Source organism: Chelonia mydas, chromosome 15 (genome assembly GCF_015237465.2).
Source record: "Chelonia mydas isolate rCheMyd1 chromosome 15, rCheMyd1.pri.v2, whole genome shotgun sequence".
Classification (NCBI taxonomy): domain Eukaryota; kingdom Metazoa; phylum Chordata; order Testudines; family Cheloniidae; genus Chelonia; species Chelonia mydas.
The window spans coordinates 22599919-22614253 of NC_057856.1; the positions used below are offsets into that span (position 1 = coordinate 22599919).

The window sequence follows — 14335 nt, forward strand, 5'->3', positions numbered from 1 at the left end:
GTTCATATTCTCGCTTTTTGTGTTTTGGGGCCTCTCATTCTAGAAGGCCATTCTAAGGAAATTCTCCTCTGAAAACTTTACCATACAAAGAACGTCGTCTCTTGATTAGAGCTGGGATCTGTATTTTCATTTCTGCCATGGATTTGCTGCGTGACCCTGGACACGTTAGTTAATCTCATCCTATGCTTCTAATAACATCAGCACTGGATGTTGTCAGGTTTAATTAAAGAGAGTTTATAAAGTGACTGAAGATTCTCTTAAGTGCAAAATTTATGACTCCAATTTCGGTGACAATCAATTTTCATCACAGGACATCAAGAATGAGAGACCCCTATCCATCTACATAGGCGCTGATACAGTTCCCATCCCCAGAGTATTTGTGAACTCACAAAAATCACTTGGAGTTGGATTCTCGTACATGTGTGCGCGTGTACAGGGGATAGCAGTCAATTACAACACCTGGATTTTGCAACAGCCTGGCCCCAGCCTCAGTTATAGCAACCTAAGTGCTGCTCTAAATCATGCCACTGGCGTATTGTCCTTATGGGGCTTACCCAGTGGAAGCCTGGAGGAAAGGGCATAGAGCACAATGGAAAATTGGGCTCTGAAGACTAGATTTTCAAAGGTTATTAGGCACCTAAGGATGCAGATATGTGTTTTGAAAATCCCACGAGGCACCTAAGTGCCTAACTCCCACTGAAATCAAATTTTCATTTCACCAAAAAAATTGAATTTTTTTTTCATTTTGGGTCCACCTGAAACAATCTCCCCCCCCACCCCCCCAATTCTTCAGTCTGTCACAAACTGAAAAAATCAGCTATTCTAACAGCTCTCCTTTGAGTATTTATGAAGCTTTTTTTAAAAATTTTTGGTCAAATTCTTCATTAAAAAAAAAACAAAAACAAAACAGCAGCCCTGGAACTGAAATTTGATACAACCCCTGAAATCCAAATCTGAAGAACACCCACTGCTTAAGTGCTAATATCTCACCAAAGAAAGAGAGGTAAAAGCCCTTCAACCTAGACCCTTTGTGCCTCTTCCACTTGAAAACAGCTTTGAAATGGCACAATGTCAGTGGAAATTGGATTCACCACCTTTGAATTTTGATTAGGTTTACAATTTCCTCAGGAGTTACAAATTGCTTTTTCAACCATGCAGCTCAAAATAGTCAATGGATGGACTCTTGTTTATTAGGGGGGGGACACTTTATCTGGCCAAGGTTAGGAATACAATCCACTACCAGAGGACAAAAGGTCCTGACTACAATACCAATTTGTTAATTAACTACAATATTGGGCATTAGGATGAGTGGCCTTCGCATCTACCATTATGTAAAACCCATTTAAAGAAGCAAACTATTCAGGAATAAAGTAGGTTACATTTAGTAAAGAAAAATCAATGTTGTGATTGCACTTAGCACTAGAATTAGGGTATGAATACCCACAAGACTAAGCTTCCTAAATAAATATGCAGAAGTGTAATCTGTTACTCTCCCTCTAAAAGGGGCACTGAGGTTTATATAACAAGGTCAATGGATGAATCAGAATTAGGTCAGACCATACGGAGTACCATGTACTTTTAAGTAGGTCTCTACATACATGCTTCAAATGTTTTCACTTAAATGTTAATTTACTTATGATATCTGACCACTAGCAGAGTAAAGTCTATTTAGTTCCTTTCCAAAGATTGGTTGACCTCGTTGTATGGCTGTAATTAAATATTCATTAAAAATAACCAACAGTACCAACGTTGTATATAAAAACTTGTAAGTCTCAGCTCCCAAATAAACCCCTAGACTAAAGACCCATTGGCCAAATTGCTTGCCAGTCTCCTGTATTTACCTCCCTAACCCATGTAGCGTTTATACACATGCCACATTCTCTAAACTGAGGCAAGTGCGGTGGGTGATAATAAGTGGAGACGACAAGCAGCTGGAATACTCCAGGCTTCCCCACTCCAATTGCACAATTTTCCTCTCTGCTGTGTCACATAGGATCACTCAGCCAGCCACTTCGTTTTATCCCTCCCTTCTCCAAAATGCACCGTGCCGACCCATAGAAACTTGTCACTCATCCTGTCTGAATTTTTGGCCAATTATACCAAAACATGTTTTTCAGCTGCTCTCCCCACCAGCAGGAGGGCCTAATCATCAGAAGGGAGCAGGACATACTTGAGGTCATCGAAACCCAGTGTCAAAACCGAGCAAATCAAATTTTGTCTTCCATCTTTCATACTTTATTTCACTCTCTCTTTTCCATCTCCGTGGGCCACATTTTCCATCAACCAGCCGAGCAAGTAATCCCTCACATACCACCACTGCTGCTCTCTGGAGCGTTAGAAGTGGTTACATTTGCTCCAGGCATTTGGTTGTCCAAACACCCAAAGAATTAGATCTCAGAATACAGACTATTGGCATTTCTAAAGCATCCAACATAGCCTCTAGGTGTTGGTTTTGGACCTCTTTCCAAAGTAGGACCAAAATTCTCCTGTTTTGCCTTCCTCTGGCCATAAGCTACATTCCACATGAATGCTGCCAGAACTCCTCGACCATTTTGACAACGTGCTTTCCATGGCAATAGTAACCCAACCAAGGCTCATGGCCTACCCTATCAAATCCAGTATTCAAAGGCCTGAAATCCTACCCTGGTCCTTGAAGTCTCACTGAACTGCATTGCTCCTCTCATAGGGTCCCTGATCAGCTGAAAACTCACTCCTGCAGTTGAAACAGGGACAGGACCACCAGTCAGCCAGCAAGGTGAGACAAAGGGAAGAGTCCTGCTTCCTTCCAGCAGGCCATACGCTAAGAAAGGAGGAAGTGTGCACTCTCCCCTCCACGTCCTCCACAGGTGAGCCACATGGATGGAGGAACAGAGGATGGGGAAAGATCTAAACATAAGTCCCAATCCAGCAAAGCACCAAAGAATATGCTTAATTTTAAGCATGTGAGCAGAACCATTAGCTGTTCACATGCTGAAAGCTAAGCATGTGTTAAGTGCTTTGCTGGATCAGGGCTGTAATTTTTGATCCTTTGGCAGAAATAAACCACACAGTGGAGAGATGAATCACCTTCAGGTTAGAATTGGATAGAGTAGAGTAATGGTGAGGTCAGCTTCAGCTTCACACTGAATCAGGGTTTCTCTAAGGATGGATTCGAAGCCCTTTTCCACATAGTAGCCAGAATGCTGAGTGATGCAAGCTTATCTGTTATGCTTGGATCTCTGTGGTTATTAATTTGCATCACAAAAAACTTGTACCTCAGATTTGTCTCAGACTCATTTGGGGGCTCCTCCCTCTTCTCCCCCAACAGATAGATAGAGCATTTTGTTGGCATGGAAAACAAGTAGCATCCTGACTTCAGAGAAGACAGTCCCTGACAATTTACATTTGAAAAATCACTGGATAATTCTTGCCAAGACTAAATAAAGGAATTTTAGAAAACCCCACAATAATAAACAAACTTCATTTAATTTCACACTTTCCAATCAAAAACTGGTTTCAGAGTAACAGCCGTGTTAGTCTGTATTCGCAAAAAGAAAAGCAGTACTTGTGGCACCTTAGAGACTAACCAATTTATTTGAGCATAAGCTTTCGTGAGCTTCATGCATCCGATGAAGTGAGCTGTAGCTCACGAAACCTTATGCTCAAATAAATTGGTTAGTCTCTAAGGTGCCACAAGTACTCCTTTTCTTTTTTCAATCAAAAACTGAGGTACTCAATTTCATCAGCAAATTTTCATTTAGACTAAAATGCCTCAGGCTTCCTAGAGTGTAAAGTTTAGAGACAAACAAACATAACTAATGTGTTCAACTCAACTACAGATACAAACCTTGTCATTGTTATTGCATTTTGGTGTCTCTTCTGCTGTTAGATTACAAGAAACCTCATGTTTATCAGTAACTATATGTAATAAGCATCTGATAAACGCAGTACATACAAATAGCAATTAAATCAGCAACAGCCACAGCAGAAGATGTGATTTATGACTCTAGGAGTCTTTGAAGCCTTCTCACATTAAAATTTTCCCACTTAAATTAAAATCTGAGGTGCATGTTTATGGTCACAATGGGTGAATACCATCTGCAACAGTAAGATATCGAAAGGGCAAGCTTCACTTCCAATCCTAAATTCCAACACCTTCCTAGTTCCACTAGGAGCAGCTCCTAACAAGAGACTCCCAGTGGTGTTGTGTTGTGTGGGATTGTTGCGATACGGACAAGAGATCTAACAGCTAAGGCCCTGCAATCATACATGATTCTGCTGCAAAATCAAAGTCTGAGATGAGATGACAACACTAAATTTCACCAGTGACCGACATTAGGTTTGAAATAGTTTTCTAGCGCCAAGCCCTCCAGTCCCTGCCAGTGTGTTTTCTTTTCAGAAGGTTATACCTAGCTTTGAATCTTTTGTGTGCCATTTAAACTCTATCCTTCCCCTTCCATACTGTTCTTTGATCCCAGCAGTGTCTACTCTCAGATCAACAACTGCATGCTTCATACAGAACAAAACAATCTCACCTTCTCAGGTGCTGCACTGTATGACTTTTCAGTAAGAAGTTTTCTAAATTTTATACATAAAATCTTATGCTTTGACTTAGCAAACCCTGACCCCTTTTGACAGGTTTCAGAGTAGCAGCTGTGTTAGTCTGCACTCGCAAAAAGAAAAGGAGTACTTGTGGCACCTTAGAGACTAACAAATTTATTTGAGCATAAGCTTTCGTGAGATGCATCCGATGAAGTGAGCTGTAGCTCACGAAAGCTTATGCTCAAATAAATTTGTTAGTCTCTAAGGTGCCACAAGTACTTCTTTTCTTTTTGACCCCTTTTGGTTGTTCTTCTCCAGTGCCTCAAATCCTTTCCTGCCTGTAATATTTGCTAACACTCAGTATACTCCAGTAAGGCTCCACTGATCTGCCCAGGCTATGGGAGAGCACCGAATGTTACTGAATTCCGAAGGTCACATTGTAAGAAATGATTTCATCATCTCAGGACCCTTTTGTTTTTTTTAAACTCAAAGAGCCTCTCCTGGTAGCTGTGGGCTGTTCCTGGGCTGCACTTTCCCGCAAGTCTCTGACCTTCTCAAGTTCTGCCAAAAGAAATTTAACCTCTTTCTGCCATAATTTAAGTCAACCCCTTCTCTTCTTTGCTTCCATAGCAAATCAGCAGATTACATCCAGCTTGTGGCATCCATAAAACTCAGGCAGGAGACTAACTGTTACAATTAAACAGGGTTTGTTTTATTAAGAAAATCTTTTCCTTTCATCTTCCTAGGTGAAGTGAGGCCAGGGTCTCACTCTAGCTCTCAGAGGGCAGATGTCTACACTGCAAAATGGTAACAATTGAATGCCTCATTGCCAGTCGCAACAGAAAAGCCAGAGGCTGAATGGAACATGGAGTCTGACCTTAGTGGCATATAACTTCCAGATGTACGTGCAGAACCTCTAATAAGAAAAGGATGATTGTGTGGTTAAGGCACCAGATCAGGACGCCCAGCTCTGCCACAGGTTTCCTGTATGACCTAGGGCAAATCACTTAATCCTTCTTTGCTTAAGTTCTACATTAATAAATGGGTATAACGATACCTCCTCTTTCTCACCCTTTGTCTATTTAGCCTGCAGGTTCTTTGGAGCTGGGGCCGTCTCTTATTATGCGTAGATACAGCGTCTCACACAATGGAGCCTCATTCACGACTGGGGATATTATTATTCCAGGTTGCTATCCAGTACATTGGTAAATCTGATGGGTCACCTATAGATAGCTTTTGGTATCTAGGATTTCTAGATTGCAGGAAATTGCCTATTAAGTTAACCATTCTGTCAGGGAAAGTCTTGCCTACCAACCCTCCCATTCTCTCCAGGAAGCTGCTTTCTCATGGGATAGTCAAGGTAAAGCCTCCAGTAGATGGTAATTGACACGTGATATGTACCGCTCTCTACATACTCTACAAATCTGGGCATCTGGAATGGGCAAGCGCAGAGCAGAGCGAACGTGAACAATAATGAACAAAGTTATCAAACGTTTTCTGTTGTGCCAGCGAACAGATTTGGTTCACACGTTTATTGTTATTTGTGTTGCCGCAGCACCTAGGAGCCCCATCACAGACCAGGACCCCGTTGTGCTAGGCCTCCTGCCCCCGAAGAGTTTACCATCTAAGTACACGACAAGAGACATCAGATGAATACAGACAAGTGGCTGGGGGAGCACATGGAACCAGTGAGGCATTATTAGTCAGTATGATAGCGGCGGTCAGGTTTTGGTTCTGCTTCACCCATCCCTATGAGCGACAGGCGAGCCTGGCTATCCAGAGAAATCACCTCCCTCCCGGTGACATATTGACACAATCAAGTCAACAGAAGCCTCCAACTGGAGCCTCTTTGACATAAACAAGAGGCATCCGCTGGCAGGGCGTTATGTGTGAAGGATCCTTGGGTGTGGAACTCACTTTCACAACTCCACCCTGCTTGGCTAACCAGGGCTTTGATTCATGAACATCCTGGGCATGCTGCAAAGGCCTGGTTTTTTCCCCGCTTTCCTCAGGCTCTCAGGGATGCAGTGGGAGGTGTCTATGCTCACGGGCTGTCCGTTGGCACTGCTTGTGGGATTTTCAAAAGGTGCCCCACGGATTTGGTCACCCTGGCCCAGTATTTAGGCACTGAACTCCCACTGAGGATCAGGGCCCCAGTGCCTATTCATTTCAGTGGGAATTGGTGCATCATATCCCTTAGGTAGCTTTGAACAGCTTGGCTTCACAGCTCCCCCCTCCCCACCCCGCGGGCCAGCTACATTTTCAACATTTAAAATAAAGAAACCAAAAGAACCAGAATCTGAACACTTTGGGGAGCTTCCTGGGTCAGCTCAGGTCCATTTTGGCGATTAGCTGTTTGTTAACACTCGCAATCCCTTCAAATTCCCAGCCAATTATTATTATTTTGAGTCAGTGAACTAGTAATTTAAGCTTCTAAAATATCTCCCAGCAAAACTGCTTTCCTCAGCTCTGAGAGGTAATACTTCCCCCTCTACCCCCCCCCCGCCCCAGCATTAGTTAAGGGATTATAGGGAGGATATGAGAAAATATTTTATATATATATATATATATTCAGGAGTGATCTACAGTATGTAGAGACTCTAGGGTTGTCTTTCAGGCAGAGAGGAAACTCCATCTGAATTTACAACCTGTTAACATTCTGCCTCTAGCAAAGATAAACACTGCAACCTGGGAGCATTCACGGAAATTGTCATGGGGCCTCTACTGTGTTTAACTTGGATCAGCTGGATAGTAGAGATTTGAGGGGAAACAACAGTATTACAGAGGGCCTTGAGTGGTGCTGGTATTCTGCCTCAGCCAGGTCCTTCTCCTTCCCCTTCCTTGAATGTGGCAAGGCTATTTAACACTGAGACACTTCACAGAAGCGCTTTAAAAAAAAAAAAAAAAAGCAAAAAAAAGCAAGGCAGCCCCTTAAATTGTCACAAAAACCCTGCTTGACCTGCACCCTGGATGACGGGATTAGATGAAGCCAGCAAGGAGGTGACAGTGTCAGGCTTGACTCATCAGAGGAATAACAAGTTGGAAAAAAGGCAGAAGAGCTGGCCCAAATCTCTACCTCTGCACCAATTATTCTCAGGGTCAGATAAATCTTTTCCTTCTCTCACTCCCTGTCCCCAACCCCACAGGCTCAGGGCTTTATATGATATTGCAGCACTGCCAACCCTCATAATCTGAATCACAAGTCACACAATATTTGGTGTTTTTCATAAAGCTCCAGCTCCTGGAGTCATGTAAACACCTGAAAATCTCAGCTTTCTTTAAAAAGAAAAGTGTTTAGGCCTCCCAGGTGTAGAGGAATGATTGACAACATGAACCCAAGTGTTTTCAATAAAGAGAACCGCTCATTTATTATTAATTGTTTAAAAAACCTCATGATTTTTAAGACTATCTCGTGATTTTTGAATGCTTGGGGCTGGCAATACTAATATTGTGGTCAGGCCTCACTGTGGCTCCTTTCAAATCTGACACCAGTTTAGCTCTTCCCCTGAATTGCACCTCAAAGCACATGAATCTTCTCCCCCGAAGTCATCGGGGAATTCTGGGTGCACAAGCAACGCAGGATGAAGACCAGAGCAGGAGCAACAGTGTCTTTTGGCGCCTAGAGAATTCTCCCAGGAATTCTCGGCAGCCATTTTACGTCTGATAGCAAACTTTTCCTAGACAGTGACAACACCTAAATAAGGAGGAGCATATATATATATATATATATATATATATATATATATATATATATGCACCTTATTAACCTTGAATTCAAAAGTAACTGGGACAGAGCAAGCAGTGGGCACATCTCTCAGACTTGTATGGAAGGAACTTTAAAAAGCTGAGGCATAATCACACCAAGTTAAGGCCCCTGAAAGGTCCTCACTGCAGGATTGGGGCCCAAATTAATGTGAGTTAGCGCCCCGTGAGTAAGGGTTGCAGGATGGGGCCCTAGTCCAGCTGGACAGGTTGCCTTCTGCCCTGGTTCACCTCTAAAGGAAATTGAAACAAGCAGCTATCCAACCAACACACACACACACACACAGACTCTGTAGATAGGAAGCACAGAGTGGGTAAATCCCGAGGAGGGATTTCGCTGCGCATGCTAAAGAGGACCTCTATAGATCTATATGATAGGATTGCAGACATTTTTGAGATAAACAAATGCACCGAGATTATGCTCGCCACTGCGTGCACTTTCCATTATTATGACAAGATCTCTCTAAGCTGAGCATGCATGGCATTCCTCCAGCTCACACGGCAGGAGCATTACTGGGAAAAATACTTACAGTTTGCAGCATTTATTAGGATTATTACTTAGACCCTAAATGACTTTCCCTACAGTCCCTTTGTATTTTTAATCCTCTCCTCAGTCCCCCTCTAGCAGCTGTTACTGCTACACTTTACCATCAGCTAAACAGACTACAAGGCTGCTTTTCCTCTTTCCTAGGAGGAATCCTGCATTGCTGAGCTTCAACTGTTCGAAAGAGGGACGGGTGCCCTGAAAATGTCAATAAATGAGCGATTATGTTGGGAGCTTCTGCCAAATTCAGATTCTAAGTGTGCTGCTTTACAATTCTCTCAGCGGTTCCACAGAAATTAGGAAGGGAAAAGAATGACTGCAGTCGATCAGCTAGTCCATCTTCCAAGAGCCCATGCAGGATTGTCCCCTGCAGTACAGGCGCCCACTCCATGGGTGCTCAGGGGCTCGAGCACCCCTGGGAAAAAACACAGTGGGTGCTCGGCCCCCAACAGCCAATCAGCTGTTTGGCAGCTGCCCAGCAGCGCTTGCGTGAGGGTGGAGAGCAGCGAACGGCAGGCGGGTGGGTGGCCCCGGGGGAGGGGGCGGGAGGAGGCACCATAACGATGGAGTCTTAGGGGAGGGAGCGGCCCAGCGGGCAGGAAGAGGCGGATTGAGGGCGGGGCCTCAGGGGCGGGGCCTTGGGGTGGAGCGGTGGGTGGTGCACCCACAGGGACAAGTAAAAGTCAGCACCTATGCCCTGCAGTATGGTATATTGTGCTTTGATGAGTCCAGTTTAACATGGCTCCCTAAGGAGATCGGTCCAGAGATCTCAACACGCTTCCCAAAGCTCTCTGGCATGCAGCTGGGAGTTCACTGACTGGTACCATGCTTAAGGAGGTGTTACACGTGCACCTGTCAGTGGTCCACTCAGCCCAGCCACCCCCATCTGCCCTTTTGGGGTACCTAGTAGCGCTAGCCATGAACAATCCTTGGGCTCAGGTGAGCACCAGGACTGCAGTCAAGACAGAGTGCAGAGAATAGCAGCTGAGAATCATCGCAACAGGTTTGGTTTAATATTAGCACACAGACCCCCGTGCTGGGTAACGGCCCGTCTCTCTTCTTTCACCGTAATCCTTGCACTGGTATGAAGTCACCTTAGCATATGCACCCTTATTCCTGTTCTTCTGTTTCAGAACAACTGCATCTTCCATCTAATTCTGTATGCTGGCAGTACGTAGGAAATGCTGTGAAAATAGTCTAGGGGGATGCATTGGACAAAGCTGCTAGCTCTTTATGTTAGAATTGAATCTTAATCTATTTAAGGCTGCCAGGGATCTGTGATACAGCCTCCCAAATGGACTCGGAGTTTACCCAGCATGAGCTCAGATTCTTGTGCCTTGAGACTGCTGGTAGTAGCTTATGCTTTTAAAGCCCAATTAAATGAATAGTAAGACTCCACGGAGGTCGGGGGGGGGGGGGGGGGGTGGAGGGGGTCGGCTCAGATCCCGGACGTGCACTCTAATGCAGTGCAACGGGACCAACATGTGACCAGTATCCGATCCGAGCAAGGACGCAGAGGGGACACATGATGGGGGCTCAGGGGGCTAAGAAATGAGAAGACAATGAGGACGTCAGGGGTGGGTGCTTCTCAGGAGGTTCGAGGATTAGGGGAACCACTGTAACTACTTTTCGGTTTTGTAACAGACAGTTTTTGTTTCTTTAAAGGGGATTCATTGGAAACAGCCACATCTTTTCTCTAAGCATGAGGAAACCTGTGCTTTGCCTTAGGGACAGAAGAACCCTTCCAAGCCTGGCGGGTGCAAGTGGCCCTCAGGGTATGTAATATACACTGTACTTTATTTTATTCACCAGGAATTTTTTCCTCCACCCTCTCTACTCCTTCCTCCTCCATTCCCAATCTCTCTATATTTCTCTGCCACTTGGCTTGCTCCCAGCTATATCTCCCCTTGAACCCCTATTTTTCCATCTGCCTTTCCCCCCCGCCCCAGGCCCCTCTCTGCTCCTTAATTTAAGATCTGACTAAGTCAAACATGAACCCAGTCATCCATCACTGGACCCAATCACCCCATCCACCTTTACCCCCCATTGATGGAAACGAAAGCTGACTAAGACTCCAGCCCTAGTTCTTCAGTTTCTTGTTTGTTTGAATTAAATTTGCAGTTGGGTCACATTGTGGTGCAGAGGGTTTTATTTTGTTTTGTTTTTTTCTCTGAAGGAAATGTCAAAAGTGATAGGGTGGTTGTCAATAAGCATGGGGTGGAGGCCCATTTGTTGAGGCTGCTGGACAAGAGGAACACAGGTAATTAGGGGACCTCTAGAACATGGGTAATTCTGGCACCTGCTCAGTTAAATGAAAAGGGTCTCACAGATACTAAGTAATACTTTAGTGAGAAGAAACACCCCTCTTCAGGACACATGTTCTCCATTATACATTTGAGATATCATGACCAGACCTGAAAAGCCTTGGCTATGTACCTTCCAACCACAGAAGCCCTCTTATCTTCTCTGCATGTTACATAAGTGGGGCTAAATTCTCCTGCTGCAGGATATCAGGAACTACCATTAACTTTTACAGAAGTCACTCATATCCTACTGCAGGAGAGTTTGGACCAAGATCCTAGGTACCAAGACGGTTTACAATGACCCTCCTTCCAGGCACCTATAGCAGCTGGAGCATGGCAAACCCAGTTCTCATCCCCAGTCTGTCGGAAGCAAATTAGTGCAGCCATCTAGTCTCCGTGCCTCAGTTTCCCATCTATAAAATGGGGATAGTAATCCTTCTTGTCCGCTTTGTCTATTCAGACTGTAAATGCTTTAGGGCCGGGACGGTCTCTTACTGTGTGTTTACACAACGCCTCACACAATGGGGCTCTGATCTCAGCTGGGGCCTTCTGATGTTATTGCAGTGCGAAAAAAGAAGAACTTGCAGCCAGGTCCTTCTCCCAAAAGCCCCCACTAAGCCATTATGGAGACCATTTCCTGTGGAAAGTTCGGTCTTGCGCTGGCCAGAGTGGTCAGACCTCTACTGAACGGTAAGTCAGACATGCTCATGCACTAGGATTCTGTTGTCCTCCAGCTGTCAGCCCTCACAACCGATTCTCCTTTAGGGACCTGTTCTTTAAAGCTTGAGCCCACGAGGGCTGTGGAATCCTGGCGCCACAATGGAGAAAGGGAACTCCTGACAGGCCACTGAATTGTTCAATTCCTTTGATTCCTGTAACAGCACTTCAGTGGAATGGTTGCGGGGTGTATCCAAAGACGACCAGCTGCCAGCGGCTGAGTGAGAGGCTATGGCAAATGGCCACCACCCCAGTATAAACACTCACCTGAGGCCACCTGGGCATAGACATTAAACTACTCAAATATTCCTAGTTCTATTTAACCCCCCCCCCCCAGAATTATTTATAATTGTCACTGGGTTTTTTCCATTTCCTTTGAGAGGACTAAAAATAAACACAAATATGCTCCCTCCCCACCTCCCAGGGAGCCTTTTTTCCCCCTCCATGGCTCTCCCCGAAAGTCATTTCAATTCGTCCAACTGCATCCGATGCCTAACTGCAGGGATGAAAATCATTTTGTTTCAGCTTGATGCAGCAGAAATGCACAAGACCTAAATAGCATGTGACAGGATATCAGGACACGCAAGCACCTGATTTAGGGTTGCACAGGCTACCTCGGCAGCAAAATGATTTGGTTTCTGAAAATGCTGAAACAGCTATTAACCAGCAGTATCTGTAATAGGTTAATAAAATTCAAAGTGAAACACTGAGTGTACATACACACCGTCCCCAAGGCTTCAGATACCCACCAGAGAACCCCGCTTCATGCTCTCAGATCTCCGAACACCTGTTATCCAATCTCTGTTTATAATCTCCTTTGATCACTCTGAGTTTCCCAGTATCTTATCACCTCCTTGACTCTGTGCCTTCAATCTTCAACCACCCTAAAGACGATAATATTTTATGTTTTCTTATTTAAGTTTAATATAACTATCTTCCACCAACCAAATATAAAAGCATAGTTATGGTGTGATATTTAGTGATAGTGAAAGATACTGGGCTGGCTGTTCTGGCAGCTGTGTTGCCAAGTCTCAAGTTTTTGTCATGAGTCTTATGTCATTTGGGGGGTTTCTTAAAGCCCCAGTTCCTGGAGATAAGTGAATACGTGAGAATCTCTGTTTTAATTAAGTAAGTAAGTTTCTTGCCTTTATATCTGTGGGGAAAAAGCCTGGAAACAAGGCATGAGCACACCCTAAAGGCTCAGAGACCAGAAAGCCAACACAAAAGAACCCAAAAGGTTGGATTAAAAAAATGGATTTTTAATACTATCTCATGATACTTGCGCCTGATTCATGATTGTTGAAGGCTTACAATATTGCTGTAAAATCCTGTTTATCCAAAATGAAGTAAGGCCACAGACGTACACATCCAGAGCACCTCGCCAATGTGGCACTGTGCTATTCTGGAGAGCGCACCTATAAAGTGTATGAGGGAAGCTCAATCATACCTTATTGCCTCTGCTGGGAAAAGACAACAAGAGTGTCATCTGCGATGGGGATTTTGACATTGGCACCTGTCCACTTGGAACTTAACTGAGATCCCTCATTTCATGCTGGCCACCCAACAGCCATCACATGGACAATGCTACTGGACTTGCACTCTACGTAAGCCAAGCAATGCAAAGAAGTCCTGGCAAGCCTGTACCAGTCCCCTGAGCTATTCACTCCCTTATTTGAGGGGCCTTAGATAAAAACCACTAAGAGTTATGGTGTATATATAACAATCAAGGATATGGAGAAGCGACAAGTACAAAGAAAGGAATGTGAATAATATACAGAAGAGGCCATTATTCTGTGTACTGCAGGAAAGTGTTTCTGCTCCTTGCCAAAGAGGGAATTTATCTTTCCTTGATCAGAGGTGACCAGAACAGAATGCAAATGCAATAAAACCAGGGGGAGGGAAATAAGAAAGCCGCAAGGAATTCCACTCTGGTTTTGTCAACTGATGGTGAGGTTATAAATTCATTCTTTGTGTAAGGGGCAGGAAGAATTTCATACTTCGAATAATCCACATTAATTGCTAAGTTCTCACGTCATTTCAGCAAAACTTCCTACCCATATTTCATTAGCAACACCTCTATGTTCTGCGCCCCCGCAACCTCCTGGCAAGCATGGCCCTGCTCTTATTATTAGCTTTAACGAGAGCAGGACTGGGTCATTAAGTCCTGATTCAGCAATCTGGTATAGAAGTTTCACATGGGTGTAACTGCAGGAATTCAGTGGAGTTATTCCTGATTTACACCAGTGGTGGTGAGAGCCAAATCAGGCCTTTAGTTACCTAAATTTCCCATTTCACCCTCTTCCTTAAGTTTCTCATCAGTTCTTCTATTTCCCTACTCCCATCAGTTGCTATAGTCCATTTTATTTAAATGCCTCTGCCCTCTCCCATACCACCTTCTTTATTCCATTTGCCCCTGGCCACTTCATCTTCTCCTTTGGACTTTTGGATGCCACAGACCTCGCTTGTTGTAGCTTAAAAATCAAGAAGA

General features: G+C 44.3%; 1 protein-coding gene across 4 annotated transcripts in view; it reads right to left on the bottom strand.

The window, feature by feature from the left end:
- Positions 1 to 14335, bottom strand: part of LOC102944465 (transmembrane protein 132C) — a 294416-nt gene that overhangs the window by 131645 nt on the left and 148436 nt on the right. The window lies entirely within an intron of this gene.